Source organism: Sorex fumeus, unplaced genomic scaffold, assembly GCF_029834395.1.
Source record: "Sorex fumeus unplaced genomic scaffold, SorFum_2.1 ptg000028l, whole genome shotgun sequence".
Taxonomy (NCBI): Eukaryota; Metazoa; Chordata; class Mammalia; order Eulipotyphla; family Soricidae; genus Sorex; species Sorex fumeus.
Genome location: NW_026606085.1, coordinates 7,518,868 through 7,530,746, shown reverse-complemented (window position 1 = coordinate 7,530,746; position 11,879 = coordinate 7,518,868). Strand labels below are relative to the sequence as shown.

The 11,879-nt window shown below is 58.1% G+C and overlaps 1 long non-coding RNA gene across 2 annotated transcripts; it reads left to right on the top strand.

The window, feature by feature from the left end:
* Window positions 1-124: 124 nt before the first annotated feature.
* On the top strand, window positions 125-10,214 carry LOC130024458 (uncharacterized). Of its 2 annotated transcripts, XR_008792569.1 has the most exons (3): window positions 125-573; window positions 1,168-1,305; window positions 9,737-10,214. It is a non-coding gene; the product is annotated as an uncharacterized LOC130024458 (long non-coding RNA). The 2 variants fall into 2 exon arrangements; XR_008792570.1 differs by lacking the exons at window positions 125-573; window positions 1,168-1,305 and adding an exon at window positions 4,332-4,451.
* Window positions 10,215-11,879: the final 1,665 nt, after the last annotated feature.

Sequence of the window (11,879 nt, the reverse complement as noted above, 5' to 3'; positions counted from 1 at the left end):
GGCCGCTCTCCGCGGTGCTTGCGGCCGGGCGTGCACGGGGTTGGGGGCTGGGGCGCAGGGGGACCCCCCAGCTGCACGGGGCCGAGCGCAGGGGGACCCCGACGGAGGCAGGAGCCGGTGGGCGGAGGGAGGGCGTGCGAGGCCCCGCGGGCTGCCCAGCCCCAGCGCTGGCCTGCAGCTGGACCCGCGAGCCTGCAGGAGCACGTGGGAGAGCACGTGAGCGACCATCGATGGGCGAGTCCGGCGCGTGCCGGGCCGCTTTGGACCGAGCGGGGGCTCAGAACAGGGCAGGGCAGAGAGCGAAGGTGGCCGTGGGACCTCCGTGTCCCGCAGTTGGGGCTGCCCAGGATGCGGCCCCCGAGCAGGGCCGACGGGGATCGGGCACCACCCGGCTGGTGCTGGGTCATGGGTTTGCCGAGGCTGCAGAAGCTGGCGAGAGCACTTAGAATTTGCATTGTGCGATAGCCGGGAGCTAAGGGCAGGAGGGGCAAGGAGACAAGTCGAGTGACCCCTGCCCGGGCAGTGCAGAGGAGCAGGCCGAGCTAGAGGCTCAGTGGCGTGTCCAGAGATCATGTAAGTGAAGCGTGAAACCAGCCTTGGAATTCCGGTCCATACCCCCAGCATAAATTCTTCCCCTCCCAGTCTTCTCGGTGGCATTTGTTGTGAATACTTTTGTTTGTTTTGTCTGTTTGGCTTTTCGATCGCCCCTAGCGGTGCTCAAGGGTTGGGTTACTCCTGGCTCTACTCAGGAATCACTCTTGGTGGGGCCCGGGAACCTATGGGATGCTGGGGTTCAAACCCAGGTAGAACCCAGTTTGGCCACATGCAAGACAAACCCCATTGTCAGACGCCCTCCCCGCTGTGCTATTGGTATAGGCAGGCAGGTAGGTAGGAATTCCATTGCCACAGGATGGCCTTTTCTGTCTGCCTGCCTTCCTGTATCACTGCCTTGGGGGCCCCTGAATAATTCCTTTCACTCTGCATATGCTCACCAGCATCCCCATCGCCACTCTGAGAAGCCTTTCCACACCCAACAGACAGTGCTTGTTGCTTCCTGCCCTGGGCCAGGCTTGCCTGGTGCCCACTGTGTCCCTGCCACCCCCTGTCCTTCAGCCCTGCAGTTCTCAGAAGCTGTCATTGAAACAAGTATTTTTCCCTCTTCATCAGGGGAAGCACCAGCCCAGGCCCTGGTCCCACCAGTTCTGTACCCCATTTCCCACTGGTGGGGAGTGGCAGGGGTCAGCACGTTTGGGGGACAGTGGACAAGCCAAGAAGATCACCAGTAACCAGAGTGGCCTTGTCAAGGTAAGCCTTGGAATGGACTAATTAGGAGAATATTAGACTGGATCCCTCAGAATCTGGGAGCTTGTCTTGTTCCCGTCGCCTACCACACAGAACTTCAGTGTTTTGTTGGTTTTGGTTTTGGGGCCATGCCCAGCTGGACTCAGGTCTTACTCCAGGGTCACTCCTCGCAGGGCTTGGGGGGCCCTGTGGGGTGCTGGCGATTGAACGCGGGTTGGCTATACACAAGACAATCTCCCTTCCTGCCGTTCAATTGCTACAGCCGTCAGCTGTTTGTTAGAGGAATGAACTTCGTATTTTCAGCTTAGTTTCTGGGCAGAAATTCTGCATCAGGGATTGTGACGAAGACTTATTTTTAATGCAAGGTGGTGTGGGGAGAATGTCTGAGCAGCTTGTGGCCGTGAGAGCACAGGTGGAAAAATGGCACTGTTTGGGTCCCTTACTGCTGCCGGTCAAGCCTGCCTGGCTGTCACAGCGCTGGGGTGGGGCGGCAGGGGCACCCTCATACAGGGGCGTCCAGGCTGGGCTCCTGGGATATGAGCTGGGATGGGCCCTCTGACATCACGTGCAAGGGAAGAACTGGACACTTGCCCTCTGAGTCTCCTTTCACTGGTACTTCTGATTCTCGCTGGGGTTCAGGTGCTTATTAGAAATATTGATCACCGTGCTTCCTGAAATTCTGACCCTCCTATCTGGGGCAGGGCCTAGAAGTCCCGAGGCTGGAGCAGTTGATCACGGAGCACAACCTAAACAGCACATGCATGTGCTCTGGCCTTATGACATGCCCAGGATGCATGTGCAGGGCACCTGCTCGCCCCTGAAGCTCCTGGCCCCTCCTAAGTCTCTGAGGACCTCCCTTCCCCCAAAACAGGCCTCTGCTGCCCGAGATGCCCAAGCCCCACAGCCATAGCTGGCCTGGCCATGGCTGGATCCCTAGAGCTCCCTAGGTCTCCCCCTTTTCCCTTGCACATCATACCTTTCATCCACTTCCCCTCATCCACTCTCTGTGACTTCTAGATCTTTCTTCCTGCAGCCCCCAGTAGACCTGCGCTCAGCCTTCCTCTGAACGGTGGCCTGGTGGGTTCCGTGCCACACCCGCTTCTTGCTGTGATGGTCTCAGTGCTCGGCCCTCACCCCCCACAGCCCAGGGCTGGATGGGGAAGAGACTGACTAGGCTCTGCACTCAGGAATTCCTCCTGGTTGTGCTCAGAGAATGTAGGGTGACAGGGGACGAAACTGGGTTGGCTTTGTTTTGCTGAGGCTACTGGGTCAGATCCCGTGTGTGTGTGGTGTGTGTGTGTGTGTGTGTGTGTGTGTGTGTGTGTGTGTGTGTGTGTGTTGTGGTGGTGGGTCCTTTTCTTTTGCCAGAGCTTCAAAGTGCACCATCAGTGGCACAGGGGGGAACCTGTGTTCGGTCAAGCTGCAGGATTCTGTTCTGGTGCCTTCTGGGGTTATTAATGAGCCAGTAGTGTTGGCTTGTTCAGACCCAGAAAGCCCTGAGACTAGTGAGCGTCCTGTAGTATCAAAGACAGGGTCGACAGATTTTCTACCCCTGAGAAGAAAGCGTTTGTGAGGAACTTGGAAGGAGCCCAAGTTTCAGGCAGGCTGTGGCCAGCTATATGCTAGCCTTGGCCTCACTTGGGTGAGGGCGGCAAGCGGTCCCGTGGCTATTCAGAGCTGGGTAAGACTGGCGTGTCGACTCTCAGGCTGCCTCCTTCTCCCGGTGACAGTGTCACCTATGTGTACCTCCCACACTCAGAGAAAGAACCTTCTTGCTTTTTCCTTTGCAGTTTGGAATGGAAGCCCAGGCCTTACACGCAGGGCATATGCTGCACCACTGAGCCACATCCTGCACCCCAGGAAAGAGAACTGTAACACGCCCAGAGTAGGAAGTTCATTCCTTCACTGTGTGGCCTGCACAGTCCGGCTTTTTGGTCCTCCTGCAGCTCAGCTGGGAACAAGGACAAGGACTGCTGGGACCCCCTGGTGATGTTCCAGGGGCAGCTGCTGGCAGGGAGCCCCTGAGGAGCTCTGCTCTGGGCCTGGGGCTGAGCCTGGTCCCGCTGCCTCCCACATGCACTGAGCACAGGCTGGAGTGCTCAGTCCTTGGCAGATGGAAATAGAAACACGCGCTAAACCTGTGAGGCAAAGGGTCAGTTGCACTTGGGCAGAATGAGCAGACAGCACTGAGAGCCCCCCTGCTTCTGGGAGACCAGTGCAGGTTCTAAGGCCCAGGGTGTGTGTCCCCAGAACAGCCTTCCCTAATGTTGTCACCTGCATTCGGGATGGGGAGCAGCTGAGGAGGGCCTGCAGATGGCCTCTGTGAGGCAGCTGTTTCCTGTGTGTGCACCTGCACCCAGCCAGGCTCTGCCCTCCGGTGCCCCCCTGCCCCCCTGCCCACAGCACAGGGACAGATAATCCAGGGTCCAGATTGGACCCCCATTTAGCGGCTTCCGTGTGGCTTCGGGACAATGAGGAGACCCGAGGCCTGGAGAGAGCTGCCCAAGGTGTGCAGAGACAGGAGGCCTAGCCGACACTGGCCACGAGGGCTCTGCCTTTGGTCAGTAGGAGGGGAGAGCTAGTGGGAGCGCAGGACAGGAGCTTCTGGGGCTGGAATCCTCCGGCTCTGGAGTGCTTGGGTGCTGAGGTGGGCACAGGCCTTCCACCCGTGCAGCAGCAGCCTAGTGACTTGACTTTTCTTCTGCACCCGGGGATGCCCTCTGTGGAGCCCAGCTCTCAGCACCTGCAGCTCACCCTCCTGGAGGGGAGGCGCGTTCGGTCAGTACGAGTGTGCCGGGAGGGGTGGGGAGCGGCTTGGACTTGAGCCCGGCGTCTGGGGTGGCCCCCACTGGCCTGGACCAAGCTGGACGGCCCCCCCCCCCAGGGGAGCCTCCTGTAGCAGCGGCCGGGTGTGGGCGGGGCGTCCGCGGCCGGAATCGTGGGGCGGGGCTTCCAGGGGCGGGGTCAGGCGGAGGCGGGGTCTACGCGGACGGGGCGGCGGGGACGACTTCCGGGGGCGGGGCCGGGGAGGGGCGCGCGCGGTTTCCGGGCGGGCGACAGAGGCGCCGGGGCTGAGGTGGCGGCCCGGCGTCCGCGCGGCGCCTGAGGAGACGCGAGGCGGGAGCGCACGGGCGACGAGGCCGGCCGAGGTGAGGCGGGGGGGCGGCACCTGCGGCGGCTCTCGGGATCCGGAGCCCCTCCTGAGAGCCCTGCCGCTCCCCGGAGTGGTCGGGCCCGGCAGAACCCCTCTTGGACCCCCGGCGGGGCGCCCCCCGAGCCGGCGCCCGCCAGGCCCCGCCCCGCCGGGCCAGCACGATCCGTCCTGCCAGGGTGTCCGGGCCGCTGCTCGCACCCGCGTCTCTTCCCAGTCGCTGTCCCGCTCTCTCCCGGCCGCCCCTGCCCGCCGGCTCTTCCCGACCCCCCGGGTCACGACCTGCGGGGCCTCGTGGGCACTGGGTGCCGTCCGAGTCCCGCCGACGTGCGGGGCGAATGTCAGCCCGTGCTGCAGGCAGGCCTGGGCCGGGGGCTGCCTTGGGCGAGGCTGTCCCCTTCCCCCGGGGCCTCGCGGGAACAGCCGCCCCGGCTCCGCTCGGCCGCTGATGTGGGCCCCTTCCTTTCTTCCCCCACGGCCAGTGTGGGGCAGGATTCGGAGTTCCTGCTCCCCTCCTGCAGACGAATCAGGCCTGAGTCAAGAGGCCGCTGCTGCAGGCCCAGCTCTCAGCCGCGCTGGGGACAGACTTTGTGGTGGGGCTTCCCTGTCTGTCTTTGAGCCGTTGGGGGCGGGCATCAGCTGGGCCAGGTGTCGTCACCCCAGCAGTGGGGCCTGAGGAGCCTGAGGTTTGGGCCACGGTGCTGCAACCCTCTCGTGGCGTGGAGGGACAACCCTGCTGCCCTCTTGGTCCCCTCTTGCCCCGAGAGGGCTCGTCCTGACACCTACCCTGCTGAGCTTCCGTGCTCAGCCATATGCTGGAGGGGCGGCTTTGGGACAAAGTGGGAGGTCGGGAAGGGCCGGTGGGGCTGGGCTGGTGTCCATGTGTGTCACTCCCCTCCTCCTAGCCTTGGACTTCTTGTTTCTGGGGGCTGCATAAGGTGTCTTAGCAGTACTGGGAGACAGAAGTTTGGAGATGACTACACAATCTCAGGTATGTGATGTCCCAAAGTTTAAGGACTGTCTTTGCAAAGAAGTAGTGCTATAAGCAACCTTTATTGCGTCTATGTTGATTTGGTGTGCAGGAAATACCAAAATCAGCATAACTGAAAAGGATGTATTAGGACTTGGTATATGCTCCAAGAAAGAGCACATACTAAGTACCATACTAAGCAAACTTAGCAGGGCTGGAGTGATTGCACAGCCGTAGGGCTTTTGCCTAGTGTGCAGCCAGCCCGGCCGAGCTGGTTCGATCCCTCTGCCCCTCGCGGAGAGCCCGGCAAGCTACCGAGAGTATCTTGCCCACACGGCAAAGTCTGGCAAGCTACCCGTGACATATTTGATATGCCAAACACAGTAACAAGAAGTCTCACAATGGAGATGTTACTGGTCCCGCTCGAGCAAATCAATGAACAACGGGAGGACAATGTTTTTGTTTGGACAGTGTATGCTCCAGCAAAGCCTGGCAAGCTACCCGTGACGTATTTGATATGCCAAACACAGTAACAAGAAGTCTCAGAATGGAGATGTTACTGGGCCTGCTGAAGCAAAATTGATGAACAACGGGAGGACACTTTTTTTTTTGGACAGTATATGCTAGGTGCATAAAGAATTTGCCGTTATATAGTTTTACTGATTCATTTTCAACCTAGGACACTATGCCCGCACCCAGCTATACTCAGGGCTCAGGGCACCATATGGGGTGCCGGGAATTGAACCTGGGTCAGCTGTGTGCAAATTAAATGTTTAATTTTTTTTTTTTTTTTTTTTTTTTTTTTGCTTTTTGGGTCAAACCTGGCGATGCTCAGAGGCTACTCCTCGCTCTGCGCTCAGGAGTTACTCCTGGCGGTGCTCAGGGGACCATATGGGATGCTGGGAATCGAACCCGGGTCGGCCACGTGCAAGGCAAACACCCTACCCGCTGTGCTATCTCTAGCCCCAAATGTTTAACTTTTTTAAAAACATTAAAAAATATTAATATTTTTTTAAATGGTAAGATTCTCATAGAATGACGTTTTCAGACATTCTAATTTCTGCAGCCTAAGTTCACTTTTACCTCATTTCCAGATGAGGAAGCTGGGTGACCTTAGGTTGGAATCCCCAGATGGACTCTGAGCCTGGGCTCCTCCTTCCCCTAGGATTCTGGTTTGTGCTGTGGGATCCAGGCCCCCCTGCCTGTACCACAACTGCCAACTGCCCACCACTGACTCACCTGCTGGCCCTGGAGCTCCGGGATGTGTGTGCTGACCTCAGAGCCATCAGGCTCCATATCCCAGAACTGCCCAGAGATGGTGCTCACATGCTCAATATCAGTCTCACTGGGTTTGCTTCTTGGTTTGGTTAACTCCCCTTCTACCCAGGCAGCTGAGGGCAGTGGGTGGTGGCAGCTTTCAAACCCTAATGCTGAGAACTTGGAGGTTGGTGGGCAGTGGTTTTTTACTACTAAGAGAATCTCCAACCAGCTTCAGGACTGGGCTTTCCTGTGTGGCTTCCTCTTCCTGACTTACCACTTGGCCACCTTCCTGTGGGCCCTGCAGGCAGGAGGGATTAGCCTTATGTCACCCGCCTGCACACAGGCCAGTCTCCCCACTGTGGTACCCACATGCCTGTGCATAGTCCAGGGTGAGCTCGGGGAGGGGGTGTTCTACTGGGAGAACCCCCAGTACTGAGATTGCTGCACCCAGACCTGAGGGTTGATCCACGAAGGGTATGGGCAGGCAGTGCTCACGGGTATGTGTCTGCAGAGTCACTTCCAGGGGCAGAAACTGATGGAGAACCCATCCCTGGTGCCCCTCTGGAGCATCACTGTCAGGGTCAGGGGTGGCTACGTACACGGGAATGTCCAGGGGTGTAGCCTGGTCCCTTCTCCATCTCAGTCGGGCCGACCCTGAACACAGTGCCTCAGCTGTATGTCCTGAGGCAGGTGCACACCTGTGAGGGTATAGCTGCTGAAGTGCGCTGGGAGCCAGGCCACATGGGAGGGTGGCGGCTGATGGGAGCACAGTGGGCAGAGCGCTTTGGAGAAACCTGCGTCTCTGACTACCCAGCCAGGTGATTCACTTGATTCTGTTTGTGCCAGGTTTTTTTTTTTTTTGGTCACAGAAAGGCCTCACAACTCTTCCAAGACAGACGGTAGAGTCAGCTTGAACCCAGAACCGTGTGGGAAATGAGGGTCGTCTCCATCTGGGAACGCACTCTTGGGCTTTGACTTGCTCCATTAAGAGTGGGGCACAGCTGAGGGCTGACTCCTGAGGTTGCTGCTCACCAGGTCTGGAGGCTGGGATAGTCATCCCTGTCCTGAGGGGGCTTGTGAGGGTTGTGTGGTGGTGCCGAATAGGTGTGGCAGATGAAAACTGATGCTTCACAGACAGCAGCTGGGGACTATGGGGAAAGGCTCATTCTATGAGGACACCCAGCAGATGGGTTGGCACGCTGGTGGGGCTTTTGGGAGACTGTGCAGGAAGAGCCAGCATCTGAGGAAACACCCTCTGGGAGGAGCCAGGTGCACCCTATACCTTGTGTCTTGTTTTCCTCTTTCATGTCCCTGAGCTTCTGGGTCCACCCCCCCAGACCTTCATCCTCCTTCAGGGCCATCAACCAACTCAGTGCTTCCTTCACCTGCAGGCAAGGCAAGGCATTTCCCCAGCACTAAAGATAAAGAAGCACTCAGGTGGGGCTGAAGTGGGGACAGAGGTCAGCTGGAGACCCACATGTATGCTTGTCTGGTCATCCTTCTGTTGTGCAGACAGCAGTGTTTGACAGCCCCTGCTGTAACCAGACACACACACACAAACCCTTCAGGGGCTTGGGCGTACCTTCTGGGGAGGAAGAAGGGTGCTAGTCAAAATCCTGGGAGAGGTCATGTTTTTGATCCTGGATCCCGGCCCCTCTCTGGTTGCCCTGGGGTCTGTTCCCTGTCTGCTGGCGTGTTTCAAGGTTGAAAGCCCACTTTCTCCAGAGGTTGAGGGGGCTTTAGAGAGCCCATGTGTTTTCTTTCCCTTCCACTTTAAATGCTCAGTAGGGCTCATTCTTGGGCATGGGAATCAGGAAGCAGAGGCTCCTCTGGTGCCTAGCAGGCCAAGCAGTGTCACCCCCAGCTCACTCACTGCACTTCCCGCAACATTAGGAACCGGAATAGGAAATCCTCATCCCACTACACATGAACACAGATCTCCCGAAGGGCTGAAGAAGAGCTTAGCGGGCTGATGCAGACTTTACATGCAGGAGATCAAGGTTTGCTCCGTGGGGCTGCATGATTCCTTGACCAGTACCCTGGGCAGGGATGAAACCAGACCAAAAAATGAGCTTTTTCCCCTTGAAAGCACCTGGGGAGGAGAGTGACGGGGGACAGATGGTTCCGGTGGCTTCTCCTTGCCTCCATGGGACCAGGCAGAGAAGGCTCAGAAAGAGAGATTACCTGACAGCGCTCAGCCTGGTGATGCGCGGCAAAGCTGTAAGAGGCCCACACCCACTGGCTGCTGTGTCCCCACTCTTCTGAGCCCCTTCCTGTCGCCACACCCTTGGAAGGAATAGGTGCCCTAGACTCACAGGGACACTTTACCTTTCCTAAACCTAAGAATCTTCTGTTGAGAGGTTGGGGGTTTTCTCTTTCTAGCAAAAATACCGTTCGCTTTCCTTGAAACGACAAGGTCACTTTACTCATATCTGAGAAATGTCAACGAGACAAATCCAAGCCCCCCAGCTGCTGCATTGCCCCCACCCAGGCCTCAGTGGGTGGGGGGCACTTGGGGTGGACAGTGGAACAGTGCAGGCCCATTGCTGTGGTTCCAGTCTCCGTGGTTGTGTCCGATGAGCTCTGACCACATCGTCCATCCCATGTTGTTAGAACTCAGCCCCTCCAGTGTCCTAGCATTGACCGTTGCTGGTCAATGGCTAGTGGGGGTGGGGCAATGGAACCCTGTGTTGTGAGACTTCTGTTTCCCTGGTCAGGAGAGCCAGGAGACTGCTGGCCTCTGGGTCCTGGGCCCCTGTGTGACCCAGGCAACTGAGTTTGTGGGTGTTGATTATTTCCTTTCTGCAGGTGAGCAGGGAGTGGGGGCTCTGGGACCCTGCTGGTCTGGGCTGAAAGGCTAAGTTGGTGCCTTCAGTAGCTGCCCTGTCCTGCTCATTTCAGGAAGCCCCTTCTCAAGCAAGAACAGTGGTCAGTGTTGGGCACAGGAACCGGGAGGGCAGTGGTGCCAACTCACGTGTCCCTCCTGTGCCTGGCCTGGTGTCCGAGACCCAGTACAGGCCACCTTCATTCTGACCAGCTGCCTTCTCTCCTAGGAGCCTGTTGCCTGGCTGAGAAGAGAGTGACCCTTCTTCCCTGTAGACACGCCCTGCATTGCCCCCAGGAGGATGCGGCAGCTCAAGGGGAAGCCCAGGAAAGAGACGTCAAGGGACAAGAAGGAGCGGAAACAGGCCATGCAGGAGGCACGACGGCAGATCGGCACAGTGGTGTTGCCCACACTGGCCGTGCTGGTACTTCTGCTCGTGCTCTTCGTCTACATGGCCACACGCCCTGCCAGCAGCGAGTGAAGAGCAGCGTGTTCCCCGCAGCCTCACTGAGCCCGACTTTATTGCTGGCCGGGGAGGGAATGGGGGGCATGGGTCAGTGAGTGACCCCGTGCCCATGGCCGCTTCATGTGCCTTGAGACTTGGACCCCCCACTTCCACAGAACTGTGCTGCTCTCACCCAGAGCAGTGCAGGGCTCGATGCAGAGGTGAAATATTTATTTTTTGAATAAAGGAGCTATTGCTTGAACAGGGTGTCAGCCTGTGCCACAAGCCAGCCTGTGTGTGCTGCCCCTCAACTGGCACACACCTAGGGGTGGGGGTGAAGGGCCTGTTTTGGTACCAGGACACAGGCAGAAAGGTGGGCGGCTACTGACATCACAGCCCGCCCTACTCGGGATGACTGCTCAGGGTGCAGCAGGGGACCCATGTCCTGGGAGTAGGGCTCCATCCAGGTGGTGGACATGGGGTCACTCCCTGGGGGATCAGCTGCTCATGTACTTTTTTTGGGGGGGCGATGGGTCACACCCAGAGATGCTCAGGGGCTCCTCCTGGCTCTGCACTCAGGAGTTACTCCTGGCGGTGCTTGGGGGACCATATGGGATGCTGGAGATTGAACTCAGGTCAGCCGCATGCGAGGCAAATGCCCTCTCTGCTGTTCTGTCCGGCCTCTGCTCATGTACTTTTTCTGCAGCTCTGGAGGAAGGCACTAAAACTGACCAGCCAGAGTCTGTTCCCTTGTGCCTCATAAGCAGTGGGCAGAGGCGCCCGGGGGTCTGCCCATCTACTTTTAATGTGGGACCCTGAAACAAAACGAGGCCTGAGTGTCAGCAGGACCCCGCTGGCCCTGCATCTTCCTGGGTATCCCCTATCCTCCAGTTGGTCTGAACAGGACCCAGGCCTGCTGACAAGTGGCACAAAGCCCTGGACCCCACCCAGCATGGGTAGGTCAGAATGTGGGAACCCCACAACCCATAAGCGATTGCCAGACACAGTCTACTCAGAGGAGTGGTCCAAAGGGCAGAGGCTCTGTGTCCTCTGTACCCCCACTGACCTCCACTCAGACCCAGCCATGAGCTTGTGCTCACCATGGCACCACTTACATGGCCCAGGTCTTGGAACCATGATGAATGACACATGGACAGTGGAAGACCACCCAGCTGTTGGGGAAGGTGAGTGCTGGGCTGGGAGATAACACGCCGTTGGGGCATACATTGAGCACACACCCAACCAGGGCCCATCTCGAACACCACCATGTGGCCTCAGTGTCACCAGGTGCCTCCCTGCTCTGCAGGGCCCGAGTGGCTCCGCATCCTTGGGCTCTTGTGCTGACCCACTGGCCCAGATGACCAAGAGTCACAGGTGGGGGCTTCCTGAGCACTGCTTGGGGTCAGCCCCCACCTCAGATACCACAAATCCTGCCTACTGCTACAGCCAGAGAGAAGGGGAGGAGCTTCATGCCAAAGTAAATCCAGAGAAGACCCAGGACTCATGAACTTCCACAGTGACATGGAGGGGGACAAACAAGATCCAATAAAAACAAACCCTTGATTGCGAGAGCTGAGGGCAGCACATGGAAGGGGGCTGGAAGTGCCCAGTGGACACTGGTGGGGAAACTGGCCTAATGCGACCCCAAAGACAAGCACTTGACACTGCTGTAAACCAGTGTGGTGTCAAAAACACTCCCAAGTATGACTGACAGAAACAGGTCCAAGACATATCTGAAGAGACTGCAGACCATGCTGGTGTGGGCCCGGTGACAGCGTGTGTGTGCATGGCGCTGCCTTGTGCTTGGTTTGGGGGCGTGCTAGGTGCTCCTCTCCTGAGATCAGACCGACTTAAGCCTCTGCCTTCAGTGAACGCCACGGCAGCAACTGCCAATCTTGCCTGTGTTGGGAAAGAATCTTCTTTGCCA